Raw genomic sequence first — 10,041 nt, forward strand, 5'->3', positions numbered from 1 at the left:
TAATTACACATGTCAAATGGAGTTGATACTCAACATTGAGGTTCATTAGGTGTCAATGCAAGTTGCCTATACTTGATTGCACCATTACATTGCGATTTGGAGCCTTGGAAGGCGTGTCAATTCAGGGTATCCCGCACTGCGTGAGTCAGTTCATCTTGGATGATTATAGGTTGATTTTATATATCAAATTTGGAGTTTGCTGGCTATCTTGGAGTATCTGGAACATTCATTGGAGTGTGGTTGAGTTGAGGAAGGCTCGGTTTCAGATTTGAACGAGTGCGGAAGGTGCACATTGAGCAGATATGTCGGACAATCCAGTTCAGATTGTTGGTGAGAAGCTGGATAGGAAGAACTTCCAGGCATGGAAGTACAGGATAAAGAGTTTCTTGAAAGGGAAAGGATTTTGGAATCTCATTACAGGTGCTGAGCCAGAGCCTGAGCTACCTCGGCAACCTACATAGCAGCAGCTTATTGCTCATAAGCAGTGGTCTGAGAGAGCATTCAAAGTGCTGCATTATTTGTCTATATGTATATCTGATGCTATGCTCATACACATTCAGGATGCTGAGAATCCCAAAGATGCATGGGATACTTTGGTCAAGATGTTTGATACAGATACGAGTGCTCGCAAGTCTCAATTGCGACAGCAGATACACAATGTGAAAAGGAATAAAAGGAGCATACATGATTATGTGCAAGAAATCAAGAAGTTTGCAGATACATTGGCCACAATAAATGCCCCCATGCCTGATGACGATTTGGTGGATATTACCTTGCGTGGTCTTGGCAAGGAATACAAATCTTTTGATACATCTATCTCAGTGAGGAGTACAGGTCTACCCGACTTTGATGAGTTGGTTTCACTCTTATTGGTTGAGGAAATCAAGCTCAGTGATTCATTTCTGGATGCATCTACTAGCCATGATGATGGCAGAAATCAGGCTTTCTACTCGCAGAGAGGTTTTAGAGGCAGGGGGAGATTTGCATCACGTGGACGTGGTGGTAATGGTCGTGGATGGCAGGATAGACCTCCACAACAGAATTTTCAGCCTTCTTATGGTGCTCGAGGTGGTCGTGGTTATGCACCTCAGCGAGGCAGAGGTAACCCCCGTGGTCGAGGACATTGGCAAGGCCAACAAAATTCTATGCAAGATGTGGAATGCCATTATTGTGGCAAATATGGTCATATGGCGAGAGATTGTTTCCGCAAACAGAATGATTTGAGAGGGGGAAGAGCACAACGTGGTGGTCATTATGGTGGAAACTATGCACAACATGGTGGCAACTATGCATCAAGTAGCAATGATGGAACTGCAAATCATTTGTTTGCCATGAAGCATGTTGTGGGTTCTATGACAACAAATGCTGAGAATGATGATACATGGTACATGGACTCAGGAGCATCAAACCATATGACATGTCATGGAGAATGGTTTGAGCACATGAAGCCAATGGATGTCAAAGGCTATGTGGAAACAGGTGATGATACCCAGCATGTCATTACACATGTTGGAAGTGTACCATTGGTCATGCATAATGGTCAGACAAAGTCTATGTCAGATGTGCTGTATGTGCCTTCGATCACTAAAAGCTTGGCCTCAGTTGGTCAAATGGTAGAACAGGGATTACAGGTTCGCTTCAATGAGCATGGATGCTTCGTTGAAGATTTCAAACATGGATGTAGAGTGATTGCTAAAGGCAAGAAAGAAGGAAGACTGTTTAAGCTGGATGCTGGAATTCCTGAGCTAAAATCAGCCATGTTCTCAAAGAGCAGGAATGTGGTACAGGATATTGATATGTGGCACAAGAGGATTGGCCATGTAAATATACAGAGATTAAAGAACATGCAAACAAGAGGCATTGTCAATGGATTGCCTAGGTTCAAATATGATGGACATATGCATGTTTGTGAAGCCTGTCAGTTTGGGAAGCAGGCAAGATTGAGGTTTCCTAGAGAAGGAAATATGAGTAACAGGCCACTTGAGATAGTACACAGTGATGTATGGGGTCCTGCACAAAATCCATCTATCAAAGGCAGTTTATACTATGTTACATTCATTGATGACTTTAGCAGGATGACATGGATATACTTTCTCAGGGAGAAGAGTGAAGTATTGGAAAAATTCATGGATTTCAAAGCTTTTGCAGAAAAGCAGTATGGCTGTTGGATTAAATGTCTGAGGACAGATGGAGGTGGTGAATACACCTCAAAAGCTTTTGAGCATTTCTTGAGGAAGCATGGAATAAGGAGACAATTGACATGCAGGTATACACCTCAGCAGAATGGTGTGGCTGAGAGAAAGAATAGAGTTATATGTGAAGTGGCAAGGGCGATGCTTAATGAAAAGAGCATGCCAGATTACTATTGGGCAGAAGCATGTGCTACTGCAGTTTATATATTGAACAAAACACCTACAGCAGCCATTCATGGAAGCACGCCAGAGATGCGGCTCACAGGTTACAGGCCAGACATTGGACATCTTAAAGTTTTTGGATGCATAGCTTATGTGCATGTGCCTGATGAACGAAGAAGGAAGTTGGATCCTAAAGCAGAGAAATGTGTATTTGTTGGATATGCACAGGATCGAAAGGCCTACAAGTGTTATAATCCACAAACTAGACAAGTGGTCATCTCACGTGATGTGGTGTTTGATGAGCTTGCTAGTTGGTATAAAGCAAAAGATGAAGGTGTTATTGAGTCACTGGAAGCAGATGTGCCTGTGAACTTGCCATCACAAGCAAGTTCTAGTTCTACTAGTATGTCTGGGCCAGCAGGCAGAAGCTGAGAGTAGCAGTGTACGTCCATGGTCAGGACGTTTGAGGCATGAGAGTGTAAGCACTGGCAGTAGTGCCATGGATAAAGGCAAAAAGAAAGTCGAAGGAATTGGAATCACAGGATATGAGTCATCCAGTTCTGAAAGTTTGGATGAGGAGCTTGGCATACCTGTTTTACGCACACCTGGTGATAGACAGGACAGATATGTGCCACCACATGCTAGAGTCACAGGTGTACAGAGTGACCCGCATGCATTGCGGAGATCCCAGAGGGTTAGATATCCTGTTGACAGGTTGACATACAGAGATTTTGCTATGCACTATGCATACATGACATCTATGGTGAAGCATGTGGAACCTACATGCTATACAGAGGCTATTGGAGAGCATGTATGGGAAAAAGCAATGGATGTGGAGATGGACGCATTGGTCCATAATGATACATGGGACTTGGTTGCACTACCAAAGGACAAGAATGTTATTGGATGTAAATGGGTTTACAAAGTGAAGTGCAAATCTGATGGTTCTATTGAAAGACATAAGGCAAGATTGGTAGCAAAGGGTTATGCACAGACCCAAGGATTGGATTATGATGAGACGTTTAGCCCAGTGGCTAAGATGGGCACAGTGAGAGCAGTCATTGCTATGGCTGTAGCTAATGGCTGGGAAATGCATCAGATGGATGTTAAGAATGCATTTCTGAATGGAGATCTACAAGAGGAAGTATACATGGCACAGCCAGAAGGGTATGTACACCCTAGATATCCCACTCACGTATGCAGGTTGAAAAAGGCATTGTATGGTCTAAAGCAAGCACCTCGTGCTTGGAGTGATAAGATGAGCAGATATCTTATCTCACTTGGTTTTCAGACTTCTACAGCAGATTCTTCACTGTATGTGAAGAAGACACAGCATGGGATTGTTTTACTAGTCATCTATGTGGATGACTTGATTATTACAGGTGATCATAGTGCAGATGTGATGCATGTCAAGAAAGCTTTGAGTGGGCAATTTGACATGAAAGATCTTGGTGAGTTGAGATACTTCCTTGGCATTGAAGTGGTGAAAGATCATGCAGGTACTTGGTTAGTACAGCGCCAATATGCATTGGATATGTTGGCAAAGTATGGCATGACAGGGTGTAAGCCTATGAGTACACCATTGGAGCAAAATGTGAAGTTGCGGGCTGATTATGGTGAGGAATTGGATGATCCTTCCATGTACAGGAAGATGGTTGGTAGTCTCATATATATGACTATCACACGCCCGGATTTGAGTTATGCAGTGGGGATAGTCAGCCAGTTTATGCAGAGCCCCAGGAAACCACATTTGGATGCAGTGAGACGCATCATGAGATATGTGAAAACCACAGCACATTATGGTTTATTTTATGAGAGTGGTAAAAGCTTGGACATACATGGCTACACAGATGCTGATTGGGCAGGTAGCGCATATGACAGGAGGTCTACTAGTGGATATGCTTTTACACTTGGAAGTGCCGTGGTGAGTTGGAGTAGCAAGAAGCAACCTACAGTTGCTTTATCCAGTACAGAGGCTGAGTACAGGGGAGCAGCCATTGCTACTTGTGAGGCTATATGGTTAAAGAGTCTCTTGGCAGATTTATGTGAGCCTCTTGATGGGAAAGTTGTCATTCATTGTGACAACATGAGTAGTATACAGTTGGCAAAGAATCCAGTGTTTCATGCGAGGACCAAACACATAGAGGTCCATTATCACTTTGTCAGAGAAAAGGTGCTGGATGGTACAGTTGATCTTCACTATGTGAAGACTGATGAGCAGGTGGCTGATATCTTCACGAAGCCACTTAGCAGGGAGAAGTTCGAGTACTTCCGGACTATGTTGGGAGTACATGGGATGAGCTTGAGGGGAAGTGTTGAGAGTCTTGATATCCCAAGCTCATCTACATCTTCATCGGCAGTACATCATGAGCTTGAGAGGGGCTGTTGAGATATTCAAGCTCGATGTCAGTATGAGCCAGCTATGCTATGTGCTGGCAGATTAGGTAGGAACATGTGGTAGACATAAATGACCGCGTGTCCAGCTGGTCATAGTGTGTGGACATTAGCTAGGGTTAGTAAAGTGTGGACACAACTCATTGTGTGTTGTGTGGATTATGGATTAGTGCATTATGCTTTGTGTGAGAGTGGACATGGCTTCCCTCTATGGTTAGGGTTTGCAATATACTTTAGGGTTTTGCTCCTGTGTGTGTGTCTCCTCCTCCTCTACCGTTCTTTCAACACAGATAAGAGCGAAGGACAATGCTCACGTGGTGGTGGTGTCACAGCATCTGTGGCACTACCACCACAACAACCTCCTCCTGAAGACCTACTATGTGAGCGACGTCTATGTGAAGAGGTGGTAGATCGAGCTGTAAGAGGAGTGGAAGGCTATGTGGTATGAGGTGTGGGAACTGCTGTCGTACCTACAGGTGTGGGAACTACCGTCGTGAAGCCAGATGGTGAGGCAGATGTCCCTGCTCCAGAACCCCAATAAGTCTGAGCCATGACTCTCTGCTCTGGAGTCATGGACGAGAAAAAACCATATAACTGCTCGAGACTCATGCCTTGAGGTGTAGGGCTAAATGAGAAATCGGGACTGTAGTTGAGCGGCGGTGAGTCATCACCCATGGCCTGTTGGACAAAAAACCATAAGACAAACTTGTGCGAAATGAAAATTACATGGTAAACAATGAAAGAACCATAAGACAAACTTGTGCGAAATGAAAATTACATGGTAAACAATGAAAGAACCATATGACAAACATTAACAAAAAACCATAAGACAAACTTGTGCGAAATGAAAATTACATGGTAAACAATGAAAGAACCATATGACAAACATTAACAATGATAAACAACAATGGTAAACCATATCACTTTGCACCTGCACTAGTGATTATGACGATAAACATTAACAATGGTAAACAATGAAAGGACCATATGACAAAACATTAACTTCCCTAAACAACAATGGTAAACCATATCACTTTGCACCTTCAGTGTCATAAAATCATTACAAGTATGTCATAACTATTTGCATAATCATTAAGATACATCATTTTAAAAATCATTATCTATTCTATCATCCTCATTAAGATCAGTAGCCCCAAAGAGATCTATTTCTATGTACATTTCAACATCCTCATCATTAAAAGTCCCTTGATGAAAGATGTCCTCATCATCTATGTCTTCTTCCTCAATAGGTTTTCCAGCTTCATTGGTTTGCACCTCTTCATTTGGATCTTGCTCTAGTTGCTCCTCTTCATTTGCTTGCTCCTCTTCATTGTTGATATCGGCTTGTTCTTGTTGCTCCCTACCACCCTGTGAATCCACATCACATTGTAGCTCTAATTCTTCACAAATTTGCTTACTATGGGGGGCGACTTGAACCACAAATATCCAGCGTGGATCTTTTGGATCCGCTTTAAAGACAACTTGCTCACAATGCTCTGGGTGCACAAAAGTATCAGACTTGTTGATCGGTCCATACCTTTGTGGAGTCCACTTGGATGAGGCCACTCTTGTCTCTACGTACAGTTGCATGTGGCCCATTTGTGATTACCTTGAACCACTTCACATCAAAGATAAACAACTCAAAACTTCTAAAGCCAACCTTTAATATGTCTTGAATGGTTCCAAAGTAATCAAGCATTCCACTAATTGTGTTATCATCACTTGCACTTGCTCGACTTTCTTGAACAAATTGTGCTGTGACACCACAATCAAAGGTTGCTCTTCTTTGGTCTATTCGTTCTACTTGAAAATGACGTCCATGTGAACAAAATGCCCCATATTTGTGATACTACAAATAGCACATAAAGATTGTTGATGGACAAACAATAACCGAGACATGTAGAGAAAAAAAAGAGAGACATGTAGAACTTAAACACTTACATGCCAATCCCATCCTTTTGTAAGCTCCTCCTCCTCCTCTGTTATAGTTAAACCAGCACGTTTGGCTTCTAAAATTGTCGCTTCTAGCCATCTACCTGTGGGAAAGTCCGGAAGAGCTTGTAGACCTTATGTAAGATTCCTCCCCACCAGCCTTCGAGGTATACAAGAGTAAGAATCTCCCTTTTTGATCTTATAATTATTCCCTCTCTAAAATAAAAGAAAGTTTCTGTTTAAAAAAGGAAGACTCTTTCCCTAGAATACTTCTCAGGAGTCCCACCTGTTTTAAGAATTTAGAACAATGAGTTCAGAAGTGAGAATCGGTGTTTTAGATACCAAGGTTTTGGTTTTCATTCGAGTACGGCCCAAAAGAAGTTCTTTATCTCTTGGGGAGTATAAGAAGTTATCCCCCAGATATTGTGACCCTTATATCTGAATTCAATGAAAGTAGGTGACTTAGCCTACAAGCTTCTTTTATCTCCTCATCTCAAAATTCTTAATACCTTCTATAGAAAAATGTGTCAAACACAAATCATGGAAAGACGGTAAAACTTCAGTGGCAAGTTACCGCTGGCTTCTAGGTTACGCTAGCTCCTTCCTTTATATAAGTCGTAACTTTTACTTGTCACTCATAGTAATCTTACTCCCATCAATCTCCTTTCTTTCTTAATCTCCTTCATGGCTTGGCAACAGGAATTAGTTTTATCCCTGATGATTTCTCACCTTCAAGACGCAAGAGAGTCTGTGAAGAAAGACTTTATAGAACAGTATGAGCGCTCACTTTTTCCTCACCTAGGAACTTCTGTAGCTCAGACCAAATGGCGGACCTATCAAAACATAACTAGGGTAACACCTTGGGGTCAGCAGCACTTTCGTAACAATGTCCGCTTGGCCATGGTTATTGAAGCTTTGGGTTTGGGTCCCCGATACTACTGCGTCATGAGATCAAGGCATCTTGGGTTTTCTGAGCGGGTCTTCTTACTGGCGTGTTTTCTTCCTCATGAGAAGATATGCCTTTATCCCGTTTTTGGCTTGCCTCTCAGAGGTCCTTTTGTTAGATCACCTCATACCACTGAGATAGGTGCGGCAATAACCAGTAGAATCATTCCCATAGATGAGTTACCCTATACTTGTGCAGCTTGTGAGTGCTGCTTTTGTGACCATATGATGGACGGGCTTATGGAAGTGTAAAGAGTTCTTCTATCTTTACTGTATAAGTTCCGAGAATGAATAAAGTTTAAATCTTGTTCTTATCTTGCTTTCTTTAAGACTTTTCTTGGTGGTTAATCTTGATTAAAATTTTTCTCTAAGTCTCATATTCGTGCATCTTGCGAAATTATCCCAGTTTGCGAGATGAGGACATCTCACATTTTTTAAGTGGGGTAGAATGTAAGATTCCTCCCCCAACCCCTTTTTGATGTCTAGCATATTCCCCTGTAATCAATTCCTTTTCTGAAATATAAGAGATCTTGTTTGTGGCTGTTTTAACCTAGAGAGAGAAAATATTCTAGAGAGAGAATATTCAGATTTTGAATATTTTTGGATAGAAAAATATCTCACCTTATTAAAATGAATTCCCCTGAAACAGAAATTCAGAAAGAATTTTCCAATGTGCAATTGGAATTAATTGGAAATAGGTATAAAGAACCTTAGTCTAAGGGTCTAGATTTTCAGAAATTTTTGGATTATGGTCCAATTAAGGTTCCTATGGGCCAATAGCATCAATCCATGTGTAGGGAGCAGATAAATCCAATTTGTAAAAGAAGATACCCAAAAATGAGTAAATGCTCACATAAGATGAAGAGTTGAAAATGTACAAGGTTTATTAGTAAAAAAACTATGAGCAATAAAATTTTGATACATATGTAAGGAAGGGGAGTTCTTTAAAGGAGGTACATATTTCACATGCTTGAATGAGTTTTAAACTCAAAAATAATGTGATATTTTTATCCCTCATCTCTCTTGAACCAAACCAAATCAAAATGGAACCAAATCAAATCAAAAAGTAACCAAACTAGGTCCAAATCTAGTCCAAATTCAACCAAACTGACTTGCAAAATTCTAGAATCAGTTTGTTTGGTTAGGAGCTCAATTTTTTCTATAAATAGAAGCCTTCCCTTGTTGAAAAAAATATAGTGTCTTATTCCTTGTTACTCTATTCCACCTAAGCCAAGAACTGTGAATTCTTTAATAATTCACTACTTTTTGACACTTCTCTCTTTCTTCAATCCCCATTGGTGGCTCCATCAACATACTAAACCAATTGATTGGTTGGGGGCCTCTACCGTGAACAAAGAATCAAGCAAATTATAAGATAAGTATAGTGAATTTTGATCTTTTCTATAATTTCTCAATGATTCTCTCTTCTCAACCCCTCTCAAGCTTGAGAAGCTTAATTGATATGGTTTTTGAAATGCTATTGAAGTTAATTAATTAATGATAGTAAAGAATTACATAAAATTCTATTTATATTTAATTCTAATGGTTTTTCTCTCTCTCACTTAAGAAATGGTCATACTCATGACCCTTTTCAATCCAAATGAAGCCTTTCATAAGGCTTTTCCTTAATCCAAGATTAAGCTATGCTTGAGGCCAAATTAATGGCTTTTTTCTATGCTTTTAGTTTATGTATATCGATGACTCAATCCATTATGGATTGATGATCCAATTAGAGACCATTCTAATTATTTTCTTAATGATAAGCCTTATCCCTTAGAAAAATTTGAGATTTATCAGTCATAGTAGCGGAGCTATGGCAAAATTTTTATAGAAATTACGCATAAAATAATTTCATTCAAAGCATAAAAAGAGGACTTCCTACCATATTCTAGGAACTATCATCCTAGATTAATTAAAAGAATTTTATTATGCATGTAGATGTATAGATGAGGATGTAAATGGAGATGTGGATGGATGCATGTAGATGTAGATGTATAGAGGTAGATGTGAATGGAGATGTGGATGTATGCATGTAGATGTAGATGTATAGATGTAGATGTGGATGTGGAGGTGGATGTATGCATGTAGATGTAGATGTATAGATGTGGATGTGAATGTGGAGGTGGATGTATACATGTAGATGTAGATGTATGGATGTGAGTGTGAATGTGGAGGTGGATGTATGCATGGAGATGTGGATGTATGCATATAGAAGTAGATGTATAGATGAGGATGTAAAGGGAGATGTGGATGGATGGATGTAGACGTAGATGTATAGATGTAGATGTGAATGGAGATATGGATGTATTCATGTAGATGTAGATGTATAGATGTAGATGTGGATGTGAAGGTGGATGGATGCATGTAGATGTAGATGTATAGATGTAGATATGAATGGAGATGTGGATGTATGCAT

This window comes from Cibotium barometz, chromosome 36 (assembly GCF_041138505.1).
Source record: "Cibotium barometz isolate CiBa-2024 chromosome 36, ASM4113850v1, whole genome shotgun sequence".
Taxonomy (NCBI): domain Eukaryota; kingdom Viridiplantae; phylum Streptophyta; class Polypodiopsida; order Cyatheales; family Cibotiaceae; genus Cibotium; species Cibotium barometz.